Consider the following 23,612-nt stretch of genomic DNA (forward strand, 5'->3'; position numbering starts at 1 on the left):
TAAATGAAGCCAGGAGGATGGAAGTCAGGAGGTAAAGGCTGGAGAAGAAGGGATCTGATAGGAAAGCAGAGTGCATTATTGGAGAACGGGAAGGAGGAGGAAACCCAGGGTAAGTGATAGGTAGGAAGAGGTGAAAGGTCGGAGTGGGGTGGGGGAGGATTTTTTTTACCAGAAGGAATAATCAATATCCATGCTATCAGTTTGGAGGCTGCCCAAACGGAATATGAGGTGTTGCTCCTCCACCCTGAGGGTGGCTTCATCTTGGCACAAAAGGAGGCCATGGATCAATGTGTCAGATTGGGAATGGGAATCGGAAGTAAACTGTTTTCTCACTGGGAAGTCCCACTTGTGGCAGATGGAGCAGAAGTGCTAGATGAAGTGGATTCCCAGTTTACAATGGGTCCCATCAGTGCAGAGGAGGCTGAAACCCAGCAACGGCTGCCATGCAAAAGTTTTAGAGATTTAAAATTGTCTTAAGTATTTATTAATCTGCCTTTTAAGCTTTAAAGCTATATGTTTGCGTATGGCAAAATATAATAAAATTAGAATTTATAGTAACATCCCTTTAAAGCTCAGAGTCTTGGACAATTGCACAATAAAACTGATAATCTGAAACAAAACAATATATCAAAAGGAGATAGAAGCGATTTGAAAGGTGACCTTAACCTGAAACCTCTACAGTGGATTAAATCGGTTATCCTACAATTCCCCATGGTGCATGCAGATTGTACCCAGCAGTTCAATAGACTTTATTTTCAAATTCCTTTGCTGATTATATGGCAGGATTATTCTACGCCTTTTTAAAAGATTTTTTTTTACTGATATGCAGAATAGTCATTACATGAGTTGAAAGCAGGTGTATTTATCAATCAGTGCTGAAGGACAGTTCTGCACCATCTATACACCAAGGGAAGATTGATAGGCATCATGTATGGTAACATTCTGAATTTGATTAATCAGAACTAATATCTTCATTAAATAAATTATGCTGGTCTTCACTGGAGGATGAATCTAATATTAAAGAATATTGGTTAGGTTTAATTTTCAAGTCCAAAATGCCTGTTTCTCCTTAATTCCCATGCCATGCACAGAATTAAAGACTTGATGTTGACAGCACTCTGTAGTAAAGTCAAATTATAAAATGAATATTTCTACTGAAACCAGAATTGGTAAGATTTCAAGAATTTGGCATGCTGCAAAGCTGGCAAAGAAGTATGTTATTTTCTTGAAGAACATCCATGATCATAAACCCTGATGAATTGCTGGCCTGGTAATTCCTCCTGGCTGGGGTCCAGGTACACTTGTACAACTGGTGAAACAGACTTAAAGAATTAAGAAAATATAAGTGGAAATGGGGTAAATATGGAATTACAATGAATCCAAGTGTCTTCATTATTTCCATTAAAGAGTGTGTCCACTCTAGACCACGGCCACTAAGCTGGTCACACTCCTATCACTACAGCCGATTGTCCTTGTTTAGGTGGCAACAAGGTGAGACATACTATGTTATTTATTCTCTGTGGCCACTCCATTACTACATCCGGCACCTATTAAAGTGGCCAGAGTCTACGTTCATGGTCTTCTGCTGCTGTAGCCCACTCATTTCAAAGTTCAAAATGTTGTGCATTCAGAGATGCTCTTCTGCACACCACTGTTGTTTGGGGTTATTTGAGTTACTGTCACCTTCCTGTCAGCTTGAATCAGTCTGGCCGTTCTCCTCTGCCCTTTCTCATTAACAAGCCATTTTCGTCAACAGAACTGTCACTCATTGGATTTTTATGGTTTTTTTCATGCCGTTCTCTGTAAACTCCAGAGACTATTAAGAAGATCAGCAGTTTCTAAAATGTTCAAACCCATCCCATCTGACACCTACAAGTCAAAGTAACTTAGGTCAGATTTCATCTCCATTCTGATGTTTGGCCTGAATAACAACTGAAACCTCTTGATCTGCATGCTTTTATGCATTGAATTGTTGCCACATGATTGGCCGATTAGACATTTGCATTCACTTGCAGGTGTACAGGTGTGCCTAATAAAGTGGCCAGCCACCAATATCACAGAGAAAATCAGCTGATCAGCAATGAACAAAAGAGCCTGCTGTAGAAATGCCACACCTTGAAGTGTATGGATGGGAGGCTCATTCATCTGGCATTCTGTTGCAAAATGGAGGTAAATGTGGGGGAGCAGAAACATTCTCTAAATACTTGAGCCCCCAAGCACTTTGCCTCCGTTGAGAAAGACCCTTAACTACCCTGAGGTGCTCTGCTCATACAGTGTTCCGGCCTTGAAGGGACTGAGAGGAGATGTCTCATGAACTGAATAGCTCCTGTGATCTATCTGGCTGACAATATGAATTGCTGCCAAATGCTGCTAATCTTCGGTCAACAAGCTGAAGAAACATGGTGGAGGTAAAGATCATCGTGTTCCTATACTTCAATAGTTATTGCTTGATTCCAAGCGTGATCCAAGTCAGTTCATTCAAGTACCATTGGCTCTTTCCATTTAAACATTGCAATAATTAACCATCACCAGAAACTTCATTCCTGTAGCCACCAGCTACATCCCATCAACCCCCACCATCCAGCCCCATCACAGACAGATGGAAACTCTGCATTAGTTTTGATGACTGCACTCCTGTGAAGAGCCTCAGGACATCTTGCAACATTAAAGGCACAGTTCAAGTTATTCTTGTTATTGTTGGCAGATTTCTAACCTTTGGGCCGCTTATATTGTGAATTCACTACAGATGGCAGAGATTAACTTGCAAAAAAACCCACCGAACATAAACAAATCATCATTCTTGAGTCCAGAGACAGGCCAGATTTACCAACCCCTGCTCAAATCATGGAAATCAAGTAAGTGGTACACCCAGTCCTGAACAAGGGCCTCGGCCCAAAATGTTGATTGTTTACTCTTTTCCATAGATGCTACCTGACCTGCTAGGGTCCTCCAGAATTTTGTGTGTGTGGCTGTTACTTTGCTTTGGCTGCATATCTGCCTGTTGTGTGAACACAATGCTGGGATGGGAGGGGAATAGATTTCTTGTTGAGAACACTAAGGTTATAACAGTTATTCCTCAGCAGTTTTGAGTTTCAAAGCAGTTTCAAAGTATGTGTATGTCGCCATATATAACCCTGAAATTCATTTTCTTGTTGGCATTCACAGTAAATACAAGAAACACAACAGAACCAATGAAAGACCATCCCCAACGGGATGGACAAACAATCAATGTGCAGAAGACAACCACTGTGCAAATACAAAAGGACAAATAAATAAATAAATAGATGGATAAATAGGCAAGCAAGCAGTAACTATCAAGAACATGACAAGATAAGTCTTTGAAAGTGAGCTCATAGGTTGTGGGAATAGTTCAGTGGCAGGGCGAGTGAAGTTAACAGAAGTTATCCCCTCCAGTTCGAGGGCCTGATAGTTGAGGGGTAATAACTGTTCCTGAACCTGGTGGTGTGAGTCCTGAGGCTCCTGTACCTTCTTCCTGATGGCAGCAGCAAGGAGAGACCATGCCCTGGGTGGGTGGGTACTTGGTACTGAGTGCTGCTTTCCTGAGATAGCGATCCATATAGATGTGCTCAGTGGTGAGGAGGACTTCACCTGTGATGGACTGGGCCAAAGCAAAAGGACGTGGGAATTTAGGTCTACAGATCACTGAAGGTACAGTTCAGATAGATGATCATCATTATGTGCCATGTTGTATTGACATGGGCGATCATGGTCTAACCATGAGCGTGATTGTTCTTGGCAAATTTTCTACAGAAGTGGTTTGCCATTGCCACCTTCTGGGCAGTGTCTTCACAAGATGGGTGAATCCCCAGTCATTATCAATACTCTTCAGAAATTGTCTGCCTGGTGTCAGTGGTCACATAACCAGGACTTGTGATATGCACCAGCTGCTCATAAGACCATCTACCACATGCTCCCATGGTTTCATATGACCCTGATCAGGGGACTAAGCAGATGTTTCACCTTGTCCAGGGGTGACCTGCAGGCTAAAAGAGAGAAGGATCGCCTTATACCTCTTTTGGTGGAGACATATCTCCACCCCGCCACCTGAAAAAAAATTTACTTATGTATATAACTTAGTCAGTTACTGCCCGGTACACCGCTGGCATTCAGGGAAGAAACGAAGGTCCTCTATCTCTGTCTGTCCTTGGCCATCTTCCCTATTGGGCCCAGGTATGGTTCAGAGTCCTCAGTTGCACACAGATATAGAAGAATTCTTCATTGTCATTTCTGCAACAATTTTTTTTGACCTGTCAGGGTTGTTAACCCTGAGTTGAGCCCTCAAACCTAGAGGACTGGTGGGCCACTCTTAGTCTGACCTCTACCCTTTGAACTGTTTGGCATGGGTGACCCTACCAAGAGCCAAAGCACAAGGCCCCAACTCCAGTCAACATAGATCTTCTGATCATTGAAACACTCGAGCCTCCAAACACTACGACAATGTTGTGGTCCTCTTGGAGATTATCTATATGGAGTACTAACAATTTTTCAGACATTCTGTAAACTCACTGTCATCAAATATTAACTCATAGAGTTAAAGAGGCAAAGAGTAATAAAACACAGAGACAGGGCTTTTGGCCCAACTTGTCCTTGCCAAATAAAATGTCCATCTTAGTTAGTCCCATATGTCCGTGTTTCAGCTCACACCTTCTATCCATATACAACATGTGATAATCCATAAAATTTACTTACCAAAAAAAAACTAACTGTTCTATAATCCATCAGACAGAGTCATAGAGTATGACAGCAAGAACACAGGTCCTTTGACAAAATTCATTCATACTGACTAATGTGTCCACCTAAGCTTTTCCCATTGGCCCGCATTTGGCTCATAGCCTCAAATCCTTTCCTGTCCAAATATATTTTAAATGATGTTATAGTTCCTGCTTCAACTACCTTATCTGTCATATACTTATTCATGCCAACTTCCGAATAAAGAATTTGTGTCATGGTCCGGAGCGGTTCCCCTTTAACTTTAGTTAGGTTGCGTTATGATCTGGACCATTGACTCTTTGTTCCTTTCTAATTCCGTTTCACGTGTCCCTTGAGCTTGGCCATGAAGGTAATGTACTCTCGACCCAAACCGGCAGCTTATAAGCCCCTGGCTTTAGCCGTTCGGGGCAAGAATGTTAGGAAGCATTAGCAAGTCGCCGTCGCTACCATAAGCCAGAGTTATCTAGCCCGCATCGGAGTGCTGGCAATTCTCCTTCCCTCTACAGAGTGGGTCTGGGCAAGGTCAAGCTGCCAGGGGTGAGTTGAAGGCAGAGTCCTGGCTCGACGTTCATGCCCAGTGTCCGTGCCAAACATAGAAACATAGAAAAATAGGCCCTTCGAGCCTGCACTGCCATTCAGTATGATCATGGCTGATCATCTAACTCAGAACCCTGTATCTGCTTTCTCTCCATACCCCCTGATCCCTTTAGCCACAAGGGCCATATCTAACTTCCTCTTAAATATAGCCAATGAACCGGCCTCAACTGTTTCCTGTGGCAGAGAATTCCATAGATTCACCACTCTCTGTGTGAAGAAGTTTTTCCCCGTCTTGGTCCTAAAAGGCTTTCCCTTTATCCTTAAACTGTGACCCCTCATTCTGGACTTCCCCAACATTGGAAACAATCTTCCTGCATCCCTTTAGAATTTTATATGTTTCAATAAGATCCCCCCTCAATCTTCTAAATTCCAGTGAGTATAAGCCTAGTTGATCTAGTCTTTCTTCACATGAAAGTCCTGCCATCCCAGGAATCAATCTGGTGAACCTTCTCTGTACTCCCTCTATGTTAAGAATGTCTTTCCTCAGATTAGGGGACCAAAACTGCACACAATATTCTAGGTGCAGTCTCACCAAGGCCCTGTACAACTGCAGTAGAACCTCCCTGCTCCTGTACTCAAATCCTTTTGCTATGAATGCCAACATACCATTTGGCTTTTTCACAGCCTGCTGTACCTGCATGCCCACCTTCAATAACTGGTGTACAATGACACCAAGGTCTCATGGCATCTCCCCTTTTCCTAATCAGCCACCGTTCAGATAATAATCTGTTTTCTTGTTCTTGCAGCCAAAGTGGATAACCTCACATTTATCCACATTAAATTGAATCTGCCATGAATTTGCCCACTCAGCTAACCTATCCAAGTCACCCTGCATCCTCTTAGCACCCTCCTCACAGCTAACACCGCCGCCCAGCTTCGTGTCATCCGCAAACTTGAAGATGCTGCATTTAATTCCCTCGTCTAAATCATTAATATATATTGTAAACAACAGGGGTCCCAGCACTGAGCCTTGTGGTACCCCACTAGTCACTGCCTGCTATTCTGAAAAGGTCCCGTTTACTCCCACTCTTTTGCTTCCTGTCTGCCAACCAATTCTCTATCCACATCAATACCATACCCCCAATACCTTGTGCTTTAAGTTTGCACACTAATCTCCTGTGTGAGACCTTGTCAAAAGCCTTTTGAAAATCTGAATATACCACATCCACTGGCTCTCCCCTATCCACTCTACTAGTTACATCTTTAAAACATTATATAAGATTCGTCAGACATGATTTTCCTTTCACAAATCCATGCTGACTTTGTCCGATGATTTCACCTCTTTCCAAATGTGCTGTTATCACATCTTTGATAACCAACTCTAGCATTTTCCCCACCACCGATGTCAGACTAACCGGTCAATAATTCCCCGGTTTCTCTCTCCCTCTTTTAAAAAGTGGGATTACAATCCTCGAAGTGTGGTGTCTATCCCTCGAGGAAGAGTCCCAGCTCGGTGCCTGAGTTGAAGGCAGAGTCCTGACTCGATGTTCATGCCCAGTGTCCATGTCTATCCCTCGAGAAAGAGTCTCGGCTCGGTGCCTGAGTTGAAGGCGGAGTCCTGGCTCAACGTTCCTGTCCTGTGTTTGAGTGTCCAAGTTCTGGCTGCGGCGATCCATGGTGTCCACGTTTCTGGCTGCAGCAAACCATGGTGTCCACGTTTCTGGCTGCAGCAAACCATGGTGTCCACGTTTCTGGCTGCAGCAAACCATGGTGTCCACGTTTCTCGTTGCAGCAAACCATGGTGTCCACGTTTCTGGCTGCGGCGATCCATGGTGTCCACATTTCTGGCTGCGGCGATCCATGGTGTCCACGTTTCTGGCTGTGGCGAATCAAGTTCCCAGTCTCCAAGTCCAAGGTCCGCGGCAATCCAAGTTCCAGTGTCCAAGTCCACGGTCCGCAGCGATCCAAGTCCCCTGTCTCCAAGTCCAAGGTCCGCGGCGGTCCCAGTCCCCAGGGTCCCAGTCATGGCCGCGACAATTCAAGACCCTAGTCTCCTAGTCTGAGTTTCATGTTCCTCTTCATCCTCCTTGATTTCCCAGTTCTCTGTGTAGCGAGTAATAAACGCCATTTTATTGAACCTAAGAAAGACGTGTTTGTGTCCTGCTTATGTGTCCTCTCCCAGCACTCTTGCCTCCACCTTGTAACAATTTGCCCTTTGGATCCCTTTTAAATCTTTCCCCTCCCACCTTAAGCCAGGAGTTCCCAACATTTCTTAAGGCATGGACTCCTACGATTAACTGAGGGATCCATGGACTCCAGTTTGGGAATACTGCCCTTCAACATGTGCCCTCTAGCTCCTTTTCTCTGGAAGAAAGACCACGTGCATTCACCCTATTTCTGCCCCATGATTTTATACATCTCTACAAATTCACCCCTCGGTCTCCTAAATTTGAAGGAATGACATCCTAGCTTAATAATTCAGGCACTTGAATCCTAGCAACATTCTCGTAAATCTTCTTTTTACTCGATCTAGCTTAATGATGTATTTCCAATAACAGTACGACCAAAACCGTACACAGTACTCCAAGTGCAGCCTCATCAGCTCGCCTTTTATCTCTCCAGATGCTGTCAGGCCACCAGAGTATTTCTAATATTTTTGTTTTCTATTTCAACTTTCAGTAGCTACATTATTTATACAATTTCATGTTTATTCTTTGAATGGCATTATTTCTATTCCAGTATTTTCTGTTTTGATTTCTAATGGGAAATGAGGCAGCTGGTTCTTGACTTCATCAGCAGATCTCAAGACATAAAACTATAAAACCTAGGAGCAGAATTAGGCCACTCAGCCCATTGAGTCTGCTTTGCAATTTCATCATGGCTGATGCATTTTCCTCTCAACTCCATTCTCCTGCCCTCCCCCATAAGGAAGGCAGAAATCCCTGGAAGGTTGTTAGAAAAATGTTATTTTCACTATAATCATTGCCCTAGCAAGCACTAAAGTAAAAACCTGCAGAATGATTAAATTATTAAATTTCCCAGCTACTTTGGTGGGATTGGAACTCTTGCCTCCAGATAAATAAACTAAGCCTTCGGATACTGGCCCTGCCTCAGCTGATACGCTAATATACTGTTATTTGTCAAACTACAAATTTATTTTTAATTTACTGAGTATGAAAATACATCTACACGTTTGCATCAAACATAGGGTCCTGCCGAAGGGTTTCATCCCAAAACGTTGACTGTACACTTTTCCTAGATGCAGCCTGGCCTGCTGAGTTCCTCCAGCATTTTATGTGGGTTGCTTGTGTGACAGGGTTTAATGGCCGCTTAAGGAAAAGAAAATATTGAAAGACAAAAGTAGATGCCAATAAACGCTTAATTCCTCAGAGTGGATTTCAGTCCTTTCAGAATATCTTGTGATGGTACAATTCAATTGTAGTTCCCATTGTCAGAGGTAACACATCAAATATAATGTACATTGACAGATCAATCAGCATTCTATTGAATCTATAGAATATATAGGTGGCGCTGTAGTGGTTAGCACAGCACTTTACAGTATCATCAACAAGGGGTTCAATTCCCGCTAATGTCTGTAAGGAGTTTGTATATTCTCCTGTGACCACATAGGATTCTTCCAGGTGCTTTGGTTTCCTCCCAGAGTCCAAAGCCGTACTGGTTGGTTGGTTAATTGGTCATTGTAAATTGTTTTGTGATTAGGCTACGATTAAATTGGGGCATGGCTCAAAGAGCCAGAAGGGCTAATTCCACGCTGTATCTCAATAAATAAATCCATAAAATCAACGTATTGAATCCCTTGTAGTGAATAGGCAGAGTGGAGATATTACCTCAGATGTTCACTGTATTCTGTTATCCATTAATTTAAAAGGTTTTTTTAAATCAACTTCAATATACTTAGAAGCTGTTACAGTCAATACTCTGGAGCAGATCTCAAACTAATCAGTGAATGAGTAGTGCGAATGCAAAGCATGTATGGTGCTCCAAAGGCATTCTTCAAAAAGACCACAGTCTCCTAAAGCTGACAACACATCCAGATGAGGCCACCAGATAAAGCCACAAAGGAAGATGAAAGCCTACAAGACCACTCAACCATAAACGTCCAACTCTGATCCACACCACCACAGGGGAGCCAGGGACCACCAGAAGCCCAGCAAGCTGACAATGAAATTCTTAAGATGCCCAGCAAATTAATCATCTCAGAAGACGATCACTCAGAGCTAGGAGCTGCAAGACACTCAGAACATACAAACACAAAAGATAAGCCTCAGCAATAATGATATAAGCACAGAAACAGACCCTTCAGCCCACCAAATTCATACAAGCAAATAAGCACCCATTAACACGAATCCAACATGAAGCCTATTTTTATTCTATGTTCCCATCAACTTGCCTCAGATTGTATGTTGGGCAATTTACAGTGGCCAATTAACCTATCAGCGGGAGTACCATTCACAAGCTGCATTGAATTATGTAAATAAACCATACTTGATTTCAACATTATGGATCCCAGTCAAGAAACAGGAGCACTCGATTAATGTTTTAGGAATGTATAAAGAAATGTGCTTTGCAATACTTTATAATTATTTTATTACTGTCTTCATCTACAGCTTTGGCTTTTTAATCTGCCTTAGTCAGGAATCTTTATAGCATCCAGTGGTAAAGGAGACAGTGGCGGACGTATTCCGGTGATTCGGACATTTAAAGGCTGCCACAGCGGTACAGCAGCTGTACTGCCGTCTCCTTACGGACCTGAGGTGCTCCTTCTCTTTGTAACCACATAGATTTCCAGTCGTGTTCCAGAGTTTCCAGCCACATTCCAAAGATAAACGGCTGGGTTAATTGGTAAAATTAAATCACCCTTACGCAGGTGAAAGGCACAAGAATCTGGGAGAGTCACTGACCATGTCAGACATGGCAGTAGAGACAATAGCACTGATGGGAAATCTTCAGAATAGGGTTTAATATTGCCGGCATATGTCGTGAAATTTATTAACTTTCCAGCAGCTGTACAATACAATACATGATAATATAGAAAAACTGTGAATTACAGTAAGAATATGTATGTATATTCTTACTTTAATTCACAGTTTTAAATAGTAAATATGTAGTGCAAAAACAGAAATTTAAAAAATAATAGTGAGGTAATGTTTATGGGTTCAATGTCCATTCAGAAATCGGATGGCAGAGGGGAAGAAGCTGCTCCTAATCATTGAGTGTGTGCCTTCAGGGTCCTGTACCTCTGCCCTGATGGTAGCAATGAGAACAGGTCCTGTCCAGAGTGATGGAGGCCCTGAATGATGAATGTCACCTTTATGAGGCACTGCTTCTTGAAGGTGTTTTGGATACTATGGAGGATAGTGCCAATGATGGAGATTTGCAGATTAATTCAATCCTGTGCAGTAGCCCCCTCCCCCCACACCAGACAGTGATGCAGACAGTCAGAATGTTCTCCATTCTATGTCTGTAGAAATTTGCAAGTGTTTTAGGTGACAAACCAAATCTTCTTGAGCTCCTAATGAAATATAGCCACTGTCTTGCCTTCTTTATAGCTACATCGCTATGTCGGGACCAGGTTAGATCCTCAGAGATATTAACACCCAGAAACTTGAAATTGCTCACTCTTTCCATTTCTGATCCCTCTATGAGGACTGGTGTGAGCTAGGATAAACTTGATGGATTGAATGGTTTGAGTATTCAGGGTCAGTAGTCACTGGAATTTAGAAGAATGAAGGGAGAACTCAATGAAACTTACCAAATATTGAAAGGCCTAGAAAGAGCAGGAGCGCAGAAAATGTTTACAACAGTGGGAGAGTTTAGGACCAAAGGGAACAGTCTCAGAATACATGGACGACTCTTTAGAATAGAGACAAGAAGGAATTTCTTTAGCCAGAGGCTGTTGAATCTGTGGAATTCATTGCCACAGAAGCTGTAGAGGTCAAGTCATTGAGTGTATATAGAGTGGAGGTTGATAGGTTTGTGATTTACTAATAGGGATTTATAGGAGAAATCAGGAGAATAGGATTGAGAGAAAAAATAAATCAGCCATGATTATATGGTAGAGGAGACTCGATGGACTGAATGGTCTAATTCTGCTCCAATGTCTTATGGTCTCCTATGTTGGAAGAAGATATGAAAACATATAAAATATGAGAAAAGGCTGCTCTGTGAAACACTCATTGAGCAATGAGGACAAAGTTGACATATTGCTGATAGTGCCTTGTCAACAAGAGAGTAAGTAAAGTTGAAAGAGTACGGAAAAATTTACAAAGATGTTGCCAGGTTTGAGAACCTGAACTATAAGGAAAGAGTGAATAAGTTGAGGATTTATTCCTCAGAATGTAGACGATTAAGGGGAGATTTGATAGAGGTATACAAAATTATGAGGGGTATAGATAGGGTAAAAGCAAGCAGGCTTTTTCCACTGAGGTTAGGTGGGACTTCAACTAGAGGTCATGTGTTAAGAGTGAAAGGTGAGAAGTTTAAGGGAACATGAGGGGAAACCTCCTCACTCTGAGAGTCATGAGAGTGTGGAATGAGCTGCCAGCGCAAGGGTGCACACAAGCTCGATTTCAATGTTTAAGAGAAGCTTGGATAGGTACATGGATGGTAGGAGTAGGGAGGGCTATGATCCCGGTACAGATCAATGGGAGTAGACAGTATAAATCTTTTGCCATGGACTAGATGGGCTGAATGGCCTGTTTCTGTGCTTTACTTTTCAGTGATTCTATGTAGGGAAACAGGACTGATGAGTTTGTTTTGAGAGCCAGCAATAACTTGACGGGTTTATTTAGTTATTTATCTATCTATTTATTTAAGTGTCTACCTATTTATTGAGATACAGTGCAGAACAGATTCTTCTGCACTTTGAGCTTCATCACCCAGAAATCCTACCCTAATCACAGGACAATATACAATGACCAATTAACCTACCACCCAGCACGTCTTTGGACTGTGAGAGGAAACCAGAGCACCCGAAGGAAACACAAGCAGTCAGAAGGAGTGCATACAAACTCCTTACAGACACCGGTGAGAATAGAACCCCGGTTGCTGGAACTTTAAGGCATTATGTTAACTACTGCATTGCCATGACATCATCAGAGGAGTACCCATTTCCCTATACTATTCTATGCTGACAGCTTTCTGTGAGTGGCAGGATGGAGATACATCTCTACCAAAGGAGGTATAAGGTGCCCCTTCCCTCTGCTAGCCTGCAGGTCACCCTCAGGCAAGGTGTAGCACCTGCTTAAGTCACCAATCAGGATCACGTGAAGCCAAGAGAGCAGGTGGTGGATGGTCGTACGAGCAGCTGGTGCAGATCACAAGGCCTGGTTATGTGACCACTGACACCAGGCAGACAATCTCTGAAGAGTATTGATAATGGCTGGGGTCACCCATTGCATAAAGACACTGCCCAGAAGAAGGCAATGGCAAACCACTTCTGTTGAAAAACTTGCCAAGAACAATCATGGTCATGGGTTTAGACTATAATCACCTGTGGCACATAATGATGATGATAATTATGGTTTTATATCAAGACAACAAAGGTATAAAACTTTTTGGCTTGCAAAATCTTGGAAAGAACATGTTCTATTTATAAGATCATAAGACCCATTGAGTCTTCTCCACCATTTCATCATGGTTAATCCCTTTCTCTCTCAGCCCCAATCTCCTGCCTTCTCCCCATATCCCTTCATGCCCTGACTAATCAAGAATCTATCAAACTCTGCCTTATATATACCCAATGACTTGACCTCAGTAGCCGCCTGTGGCAATGAATTGCTCAGATTCACCGCTCTCTGGCCAAAGAAATTCCACCTCATCTCCATTCTAAATGGTCACCCCTCTATTCTGAGGGAGTGTCCACATAGCTTTTCGTGAAGACTGCCACTAAAGACTCAGATCAGTTCCTTCACAAGTTGTGCTCTGAAAAGCAGCTTCACATGGCAGAAAAGACTGCATCGCCCCTATAAGGCATGAGCCTACAAGTGACACAGTTGGATTCAATACTTAACTATCCACTAATAAGGGATTACTTTTGTGCTGAAGTGTTGCAACAAACCAGTTTATCCAAGCATCATTATCTTATGAAGGAACTTAAGAGCAGAATGTCAGTGGCCCCATTTTATCTGTTAACTTACAGAAGCAACAGTAAGAATTGGTTCCAGAATGAACAGAACATTGTGTCAGCACACTTCATGGTGACGACTGATTAATGAAGGAGTTAAATGATTAAAGTTCTCGTGTCCCATATCTGTGCTGCAGCCTTGAAATCTGCATGAGGAAATACTATGTTTTTTTTTCAAAATATGTCTTATAATGGAGTATTCTTTGAAATATATTTAAAAGTGGCATGACAGAGCGTGGCATTTGGCAAACCCTTTTATTGACTGGCTATGAGTAATACGATAGAGGCTGATATAGTGTTGGAGAAACGAACAATGACTTTAGTTTTTATTCTTTGTCTGAAGGCCGGCATAATCTCGCTGTTGGTCATGCTGACATTACACATACCTCCAGATTTATATCATTGCTCAGAACCATAACAGCACAAAATACATATTTTATTAAAATGAGGCTTTCATAACCTGCCTTCCCATGGCTGTCATTATCTATTGTGCCCAATGACTAGTGGTATAAAGTGAGAGATTATCAGCAGCAGGCAATTAAACATTTCCCTTTGAGCAACATTTGCCAATGTTAAGCACTACCATAGCCAGAACAATGCTGATAAATTCAAAATGTAAATCATTCATAAATTAGAATTACAGAATTGTTGCAGCATGTAAGCCTGAAAGGAAATTTGATAGCGGTATACATAATTATGAGGGGTGAAGATAGAGCAAATGCTAGCAGACTTTTTCTACTGCAGTCGGGCTGGACTACAATCTGCAGTCAGGGGTTAAGTGTGAAAGGTGAAAATTTAAGAGAAACATGAGGGAAACCTCTTCACTCAGAGGGTCATGAGAGTGTGGAAGGAGCTGCCAGTGCAAGTGGTGCATGTGATCTTGATCTCGGCGTTTAAGATAAGTTTGGATAGGGATAACGGAGGACTATGGTCCCGGTGCAGATCAATGGGAGCAGACAGTCTAAATGGTGCCAGCACTGACTAGATTGGCCAAAGGGCCCATTTCTCTACTGTACTTTTCTATGGATCTTGTTCAGCCCATTGAGTGTATGCTAGCCCCTATCAGAAAGGTTTAACATAGTTTTTCCCCTTAGCCTTTGCAGATTTTCTTTCAATTGTTTAATTCCACTTTTTAAAACCTTGATTGATCCTGTTTCCAGCATTCCTATATATACTGAGATCCAGACCAAAACTACGCTTTTGTTCAATTTATTTTAAATAAGTGTTCCCTTATTCTTTAACCATTTGTCAATGACAATAGCTCTGTGTCATCCTATCTCATCCTGACATGATCTCGTACATCTCCACCAAATCTCCTTTCAGACCTCTTTGCTTCTTTAAAAACATTTACAGCATCCATCATCGGGGAGCCCCACCACCCTGCTGATGATCTCTTCTCACTGCTGCCATCAGGAAGAAGGTACAGGAGCCGCAGGACTCACACCACTGGGTTCAGGAATAGTTATTAACCATCAACCATCAGGCTCTTGAACCAAAGAGAATAATTTCACTCAACTTCACTTGCCCTGTCATTAAAATGTTCCCACAACCTATGGACTCTTTATATCATGCTCTCAATATTTATTGCTTATTTATCTATCACTATTATCTCTTCCACTTTGTATTTACAATGTTTTGTTGCGGACATCCGGCATGACGTCTAAAACTTTGACAAACATCTACAGATGTGTAGTGGAGACTGCATTGACTGCCTGGTATCATTACCTGGTATGGAAACACCAATGCCTTTGAACGGAAAATCCTACAATAGTTAGTGGATTTGACCCAGACCATCACAGGTAAAGCCCTCACAACCACTGAGCACATCAACATCAAACACTGTCGTAGGAAATCAGCATCCATCATCAGAGATCCACACCACCCAGGCCATGTTCTCTTCTCACTGTTGACATCAGGTAGAAGGTACAAGAGCCTTAGGACTCGCGCTAGCAGGTTCAGAAAGAGTTACTAACACTCAACCATCAGACTCCTGAACAAAAGGGGAAAACTACACTCACTTGCCCATCCATTGAGATGTTCCCACAACCAGTGGTCTCAATTTAAGGACTTTCTATCTCATGTTCTTGTTATTTATTGCTACTTATTTATATTTGCATTTACACAGTTGGTGGATTTCTGCACTCTGGTTGATCTTTCATTGACCCTGTTTTAATTACTAATCTATAGGTTTGCTGAGTATGCCCACGGGAAATATATGGTAACATATATGTACTTTGATAATAAAATTTACTTTGCACTTTGAAATTTTTCACACTGGTTGAACGCCCAAGTTGCAGTGGTCTTTCATTGACTCTATTATGGTTATTATTCTATTGTGGATTTACGCAAAAACGAATCTCAGGGTTGTATATGGTGACATATATGTACTTTGATAACATACTTACTTTCAACTTTGAACTTCTCTTCTTTAACCATCTTGTTGAAATCCCGCAACCACAGATTAGTTGTAGTAAATGTTTTCTGTATCCTCTCTGGGGCTTTCACATTCTTCCTAAATTTAGGTAAACAGAAATATATGCAATATTTCAACTGTGGCTCAACCATTGCTTTAAACAAGTCAAACATAATTTACTTGCAGCGGTATATGAATCTCTAATTCCTAGAATTTATTAACCACTCTCTAAATATACCCTACCAGATTCAAGAATAGATGCATGTACACACTGAAGTTCTTCTATTCCTGAATATTCTTCAGAACTTTCCTGTTATGTTATGTTTTATAATGGCAAAACATTAAACTAATTAAAAGAAAAACACGGAGCCGGCATAACTTGTGTGTGTTAATTTCACTTTTACTTTAAGCGTGACGCACATGTATGACATATAACCCATTATGAGTTATTGAAACAATCAAGGAGTATACACAAAATGCTGGAGGAACTCTGAAGGCCAGGCAGCATCTATGGAAAAGAGTAAAGAGTTGATGGTTCGAGCCTAGACCCATTTTTGGAAAAATGAGATGAGAAGTCAGAGTACGAATGAGCGGGGAGAAGATGAAGTAGTACAAGGTAGTAGGTGATAGGTGAAACTAGGAGAGTGAGGAGGAGTGAAGAAATGAGCTGGGAAGTCGATTGGTGAGAAAGATAAAGGGCTGGAAAAAAAGGAAACAGAAGGGCATTGCAGAAAGGGAAGGAAGAGGAGCACCAGAAGGAGGTGATGGGCAGGTGAGGGGATATGGTGAGAGAGGCAAAAGGGATTGGGAGATGGTGAAGGAGAGGAAGGGGCAACTACCGGAAGTTTGAGAAATTGATGTTCATGCCATCAGGTTGGAAGCTCCTCAAATGGAATATAAGGTGTTGCTCCTGCAACCTGAGTGTGGCCTCATCGTAGCAGCAGAGGAGGCCATGGAATGACATGTTGGAATGGGACTGAGAAGTAGAATTGAAATTGAAATCACTGGAAGACCTTGTTTTTCTATGCAGACAGAGCATAGGTACTCTATGAAGCGGTCTCCTAATCTATATCGGGTCTCGCCTATATACAGGAGGCTGCACCAGGGGCACCAGGTACAGTAGATAACCCCAAAAGTCTCCAGATGAAGTGTCACCTCACCTGGAAGGTTTGTTCAGGGCCCTGAATGATAGTAAGGGAGGAAGTATAGGGTCAGGTATGGCACTTCATGTCTCAGTATTTCATGTTTACTGCTTTGTTGGCAAATAACAGGATGATTTTATGCTCTTTCAAAGCAGAATTTTTGCATTATCAATTCTATCCATTGTCTGGAGTTTGGGAATAGAGCCAATGTTAACCAAAAACATCTGAGATAGCCAATTATGTAGTGGCTCAAAATTTCACCCAAACAATCTAGATACAACAAAAATCCAAGATATATCACTTAAGATCCTTGAGTTATTTCACCATGATTTCACCTCTCCAGGGCTTGGTCTGTGGGTTTAAAACTAAATCTGTTTTGCCACCACCTACTTGTAGGGTTATATTTCTGATGAAGTCAAACTCACATTGTGTAATTTCATATTTGAAAAATAAAATCTAGGCTTAGAAATTGGAAAAAATGGACAGATGATGTTCTGGGTTGAGACTCTTCAGACCACATGAAACATTGAGTGCCCATTTCCATCCACAATTGTTTCCTCCGACCTTTTGCTTGTTGCTCCAGATTCCAGTATCTGGAGACTCTTGTGTCTTCCTAGGCTTTGCATTTTTAGACCACACTTTTTTTCGTAGTGTGAGACAGTGAATGGAACAGAGGAATAATATTTGTTTCTACTCTGGCCCTTTCTACTAATTTCTGAAGTTCAGTGAAAAGTACTTGGGCGCAAGGCTGGCTCCGGGGTCGGTGTGCTGGTCAGTGAATCAACTGACTGAGGAAGAGAAAGTTTATGCTGTAGGGTAAGATTGGGTAGAACCTTCATCATCCTGGGGCCAAGCACTTGGGAGTAGATTACTGGGTTGCTGGGAATCCAGGAACCTGTGGACTGTTATCAAACAAATGGCCAGAGAGTGGCTTGGAACTAAGGTCTTCATCAAGGGAGGGAGGGGACATAGAAAAGCAAAATTATTTGTTCAAGAATTTGGGTTGAGGGAAGGAGGAGGATGTTTCAACCAGAATCAATATCAGGTTTATTATCACCGGCATATGTCGTGAAATTTATTGCTTTGAGGCAGCAGTACATTACAATATATAATCATAAAAACTATAAATTACAATAATATATTTTAAAAAGCATTAAATTTAAAAAGTAATGCAAAAACAGAGAAACAAATGGTGACGTAGTGTTCATGGGTTCATCGGGCATTCAGAAATCTGATGGCAGAGGGGACCAACCTGTTCCTGAAACATTAAGTGTGTGCCCATACTCCCTCCTTGATGGTAGCAATGAGAAGAGAGAACGTCCCAGGTGTTGGGGATCCTTAATGATGGATGCCGATGTTTTGAGGCATCTCTCCTTGAAGATGTCCTAGATGCTAGAGAGGTTAGTCCCCATGATGAAGCTGACTGAGTTTACAACTTCCTGTAGCTTTTTCCAATCTTGTGCAGTGGCCCCTCCATACCAGATGGTGATGCAACCTGTTAGAATGCTCTCCACGGTACATTTGTAGAAATTTGCAATGGTCTTTGGTGACATACCAAATCTCCTCAAACTCCTAATGAAACATAGCCGCTGTTGTGCTTTCACTGTAATTGCATCAATATGTTGGGCCCAGGATAGATCCTCAGAGATGTTGATACTCAAGAACTTGAAATTGGTCAGCCTTTCCACTTCTGATCCCTCTATGAGGATTGGTTTGTGTTCCTTCAACTTCCCCTTCTTGAAGTCCAAAATCAATTCCTTGGTATCACTAACGTTGAGTGAAAGGTTGTTGCTGTGACACCACTCAACTATCTGGTCTATCTCACTCCTGTCTGCCTTCTCATCACCATCTGAAATTCTCCCAACAATACTTGTGTCATTGGCAAGTTTATTGATGGTGTTTGAGCTGTGCCTAGCCACACAGTTGTGCGTTTAGAGGAAGTGGAGCAGTGGGCTAAGCACACATCCTTGAGGTGCACCAGTGTTGATTGTCAGCGAGGTAAAGATGTAATTTCCAGTTGACACAGGCTGAGGCTCCCAGTGAGGAAGTTGAGGATCCAGTTACAAAGGGAGGTTCAGGTTCTGGAGCTTGTTGATTAGAACTGAGGGTGCGATTGTACTGAACGCTGAACTGTAGTCAATAAACAGCAGCCTGATGTAGATATTATTATTGTCCAAGTGATCCAAGGCCAACGGGAGAGCCAGTGAGACTGCATCTGCTGAAGACCTGTTGAGGGTAAAGGCAAACTGCAATGGGATCAGGTCCTTGCTAAGGCAGGTATTGGTTCTATCCTTAACCAACCTCTCAAAGCACATCATCACAGTCACTATGAATACCACTGGGCAATAGTTGTTGAGGCATCTCACCCTGCTCTTCTTGGGCACCAGTATGATTGTCATCCTTTTGAAGCAAATGGAAACCTCCAACTGCAACAGTGAAAAACTGAAGATGCCCTCAAACACTCCTACCAGTTGGTTGACACAGGTTTTCGGTGCCCTACCAGGTACACCATCAGGGCCTGACACCTTACAAGGGTTCACCCACTTTAAAGATATTCTGACGTCAGCCTCTCAGACAGAGATCACAGCATTACTAGACGCTGTGGGATTCACATGGGTGTAGTTTTATTCTCCTTTTCAAAGCTTGCATAAAAGACATTGAGCTCATCTGAGAGTGAAGCATCACTGCTATTCATGATGTAAAGTTTAGTTTTGCAGGAAGTAATTGCCTGCAAACCCTACCAGAGCTGGTGTGCATCCTATTCTGTCTCTAAACTCAACCAAAATTGTTTTCTCATCCTTAAAATAGCCTTCAGCAGGCCGTAACTGGACTTGTATATTTCTGGAACACTAGTTTTGAATGCTCCAGATCTAGCCCTCAGTCAACTACAAAGACATATTGTTTGGTCTGGCAAGGGTTGGAGCAGGACGTTGTGGCAGGATACCAGAGGGAAGAATGGCTGTAAGGGACATACTTGTAAATACATTATGCTTTAGCTCTTATATTTATGATTTGTGTGGTGGGGTGGGGATACATCTCTAACGAAGGAGGTGTAAGGTGCTCCTTCTCTCTGCTAGCCTGCACCTTGGGCAAGGTGTAGCACCTACTTAGCCCCTCAGTCAGGGTCAGGAAAAGCCATGAGAGCAGGTGGTGAGTAGCCTTTTGAGCAGCTGGAGCATATCACAAGTTCTGGTTTTGTGACCATTGACACCAGGCAGACAATCTCTGTAGAGCACTGATAATGCCTGGTGTCACCCATCTTGTAAGGCCACCATCCAGAAGAAGGCAATAGCAAACCACTTCTGTAGAAAAACTTGCCAAGAGCAATCATGGTCACAGATAGAGAAAACAGTAAGAACAACTGCATGAAGGGGGTCTTCCCCACAGGCAATAAAGACAGATGGAAGACCATGATTGTCCGTGTCGTATCTCGAGGCACATAGTGATGATGGTGATTAATTAATCAAACTCACTACAGAGTACAATGCAAACAATGGCTGCTCTTCGTTATGGCCCAAGATAGAAGGCCTATAGTGTGATACACTATGCTGTATCTACAGTAATTAGAGAATGTACATAGAGTTCTTTGGAAAGTAACAAAATAGCAATAATACAACAACTCTCTACTACCCTACAGGATCGCCAATCAGCAACAAGGTGTGCTGAAGTGCCCAGCAAGAGGACTCAATCTGATTTCTATGACTAAGTATTATGAACGTTCTCACCCTAAGTGCAATTGTCACAGGTTGCATCGTGTGGGCAGGACTGAATCACTTGAGTCAATGTTCTGTCAAATTCCCAAATGAAACTATGTGGAAAAGAGTATTATCATGGGGAAATAAAACATTCCAAGAGGACCACAACCTTGAAGGGTTTGGAGGCAAGAGTGCCTCAATAGCCCGGAGAGCTACGTTGGCTGCAGTTAGTTTATGCTCTTGGTAGGGTCACTCATGCCAAACAGGTCAAAGGGTGAAGGCCAGACGAGCAGCCATCCATTGGTTCTCCAGGTTTGGGGGGTGGGGAGAGGTGTTCATCTCAGAGTTAACAACCCTGATTGGTAAAACTAAATTGTTACAGAAACAGCAATAAAGAATCCTTCTACATCTGTGTGTAAGAGTATTCCCGAGTCTCCTCCCAGAACTTGCATGGCCGACAGTAGTGAAAACAGCAAAGAAGGAAGCCCTGAATGCCGCCAAGACCAAGACCAAAACTGGTCAAGGACAGACAGAGATGGAGAACCATCACTGCTTCCCTGAATGCCAGTGGCGTAACAGGCAGTCAGTAAGTATGGGGAAAAATAATTTTTCTTCACATAAATCTGGGAAAAAAGTTATGCAATTTAATTTCTAGAGTTTTGTATAACTGGTCATAATTCCAGTTCATTGTAAGACCCTAGCAAAATGAACTAGAAGTAAACCATACATTTAAGCCCATTCTGCCTTTTAATATGAGGACTTTCCTTACCATATTCATATTGTGTAAAAATACCTCTTCTAAACATATATCCAGCACCCTTTCTAAAACTGGCATCAAGTATATTTCAAATCTTAACAACTCCCAGCTTAAAATAAATCCTCATATTTTGCTACACAGAAATTGAGTAAATATTTTTGAAGTTTTGTACATGTTGGACATAGGGTCCTTCAGCATAAACTTTGGAATAGCCTGGTTAATTTTCCCATCCTTGCCTCATCAAATTTGGGAACACTGTGTTTTTGCAGAGCAGACACCTACTCTGCTCGCCTCAGTAGCTTTGAGAAATCCTCTGTGATTGCACAAATACTAACGTCCATTTTTTGTCTGGGTATGTTTATCCTGCAATCTTCACATTCCATCCATATCATTCCTAAACGACTACAGTTAGCAAATAGAGCCTTTGCTGTATTCTGTTAAGGAAATGTTTAACTACAAATGGGCTTGGTCCAAGTCTCAGAGGAGTGAGACAACAGCACAAACCTGCCCTCTAGTGCACTACACAAACTCCGCCCCTCCAAAAAAACTGGATTCAACACATACTTTGTTAGGATAGCAAGGAATGGGGCTGGAGGCTTGATTCTCACTGTCAACACTGAGAAACGCCATTGGTTTCTTGTAAAAACGTAATACCGTGGGTACTGGTTACCTTCTTATTATAATGTTCAGTGAGGGACCTGCGGGCACCGACTTAAAGCAGAAATGCATCACTTTAAAAGGAGAAGGCAATCTCCTTGGAAGAAAATCTATCAATAAAGTGGGCAAGAAACAGATGCCAGCTCTCCTCCCCAAAATGGCTGATAGAAGATCTGGGGAGGGGATCAGGTGGTGCTTCGGGGTGTAGGGTAGACCAGGCTGGGACGGTGGGCTCTGTCTGGGGTTGCAAGCTCCTGAAACAATTCCCAAGATCTGAATCCAATGTGGAGAACACTAAGGAGCGGAGGAAGTGTGAACACACCCTAGGTGGAACTGGGTATCAAATATACACAAGCGAGACTGGACATAAATTAAGGATTCACTTCATTTGTCACATGTACATCAAAACATACAGTGAAATGGGTCAATAACCTACACAATCAGAGAATTTGCTGTAGGCAGCCCGCTAATGTTGTCGCCCAATGGAGCATGCCCACATTTTAATGACCCTTACTAACCCGTGCATCTTTGGAATATGGGAGGAAACCAGACCACAAACACGATCATAGGGAGAAAGTATAAATTCCTTATAGACAATGGCAGGAATTAAACCTGACCACCAGTGTTGAAAAGCGTTAAACTACCGTATGCTTAAATTTAGCAACTATATTTCCAAAAGTTCAAAAATATTCTGTCATATTCTGTGTAGAAAAATAAGAGGAATTGTTTTAAGGAGGAAGTTGATAATAATTGAAATATAATGCCATAATTACATCTCATGCATCATCTTGTACTCTAGGGGGCATCACAGTCGAGTGGTGGTCAGCACAACGCTTTACAGTACAGGCGACCAGGGTTCAATTCCTGCCACTGTCTGTGGGGAGTTTGTACGTTCTCCCACTGACTGCGTGGGTTTCCTCCGGGTGCTCTGGTTTCCTCCCACAGTCCAAAGATGTACCAGTTGTTAGGTTATTTGGTCATTGTAACTTGTCCCATGATTAAGCCAGGATTACATCAGAGGATTGCTGGGCGGCGCAGCTTGAAAGGTCGTAAAAGCCCATTCCTCGCGGCATGTCAGTAACATAAAATAAAAATAAAAATAAACCTAACCGGGTGACTGGATATCATTAGAATTCTAGGAAGTTTTGCTTAACAAATAATGTAAAACACACACACAGTAACCACAATTTCTTCAAGGCTTTGAATTTGAGTAACATTCGTTTGTCACTGCAATGAAAAGACATCAGTATAAAATATCCACCCGCTTTCTCTCTGCACAGATTCAGCCCAACTTTCGGAGTCCTTCCCGTATTTTGTGTTTATCTTTCAGCCACCCACCGACCTTACAAAAGACAGGTATCGCGTTGCAAATAGTTGTCACAAGGTAAGGAACAACAGCACAGCAATTATTGTGCCAGACATTAAATGAGTAATCTTCATCATTTTGAGCGCTTTGGTCCACTGTGCCTTTTCATTGCATCTTCCAAAATTTTGCAGTCAGCAATTCATCTGTTCGTTTTGTGCCACATCGTAT

The 23,612-nt window shown here is 42.2% G+C and overlaps 1 long non-coding RNA gene across 1 annotated transcript in view; it reads right to left on the reverse strand.

Moving 5' to 3' along the window:
- Positions 1-23,612, reverse strand: part of LOC132383359 (uncharacterized) — a 247,973-nt gene that overhangs the window by 28,919 nt on the left and 195,442 nt on the right. Inside the window, exon 5 of the long non-coding RNA XR_009508641.1 lies at positions 15,820-15,926. This is a non-coding gene — a long non-coding RNA (uncharacterized LOC132383359). The remainder of the gene's footprint in view (positions 1-15,819; positions 15,927-23,612) is intronic.

Source organism: Hypanus sabinus, chromosome 30, assembly GCF_030144855.1.
Source record: "Hypanus sabinus isolate sHypSab1 chromosome 30, sHypSab1.hap1, whole genome shotgun sequence".
In the NCBI taxonomy this organism is placed as follows: Eukaryota; Metazoa; Chordata; class Chondrichthyes; order Myliobatiformes; family Dasyatidae; genus Hypanus; species Hypanus sabinus.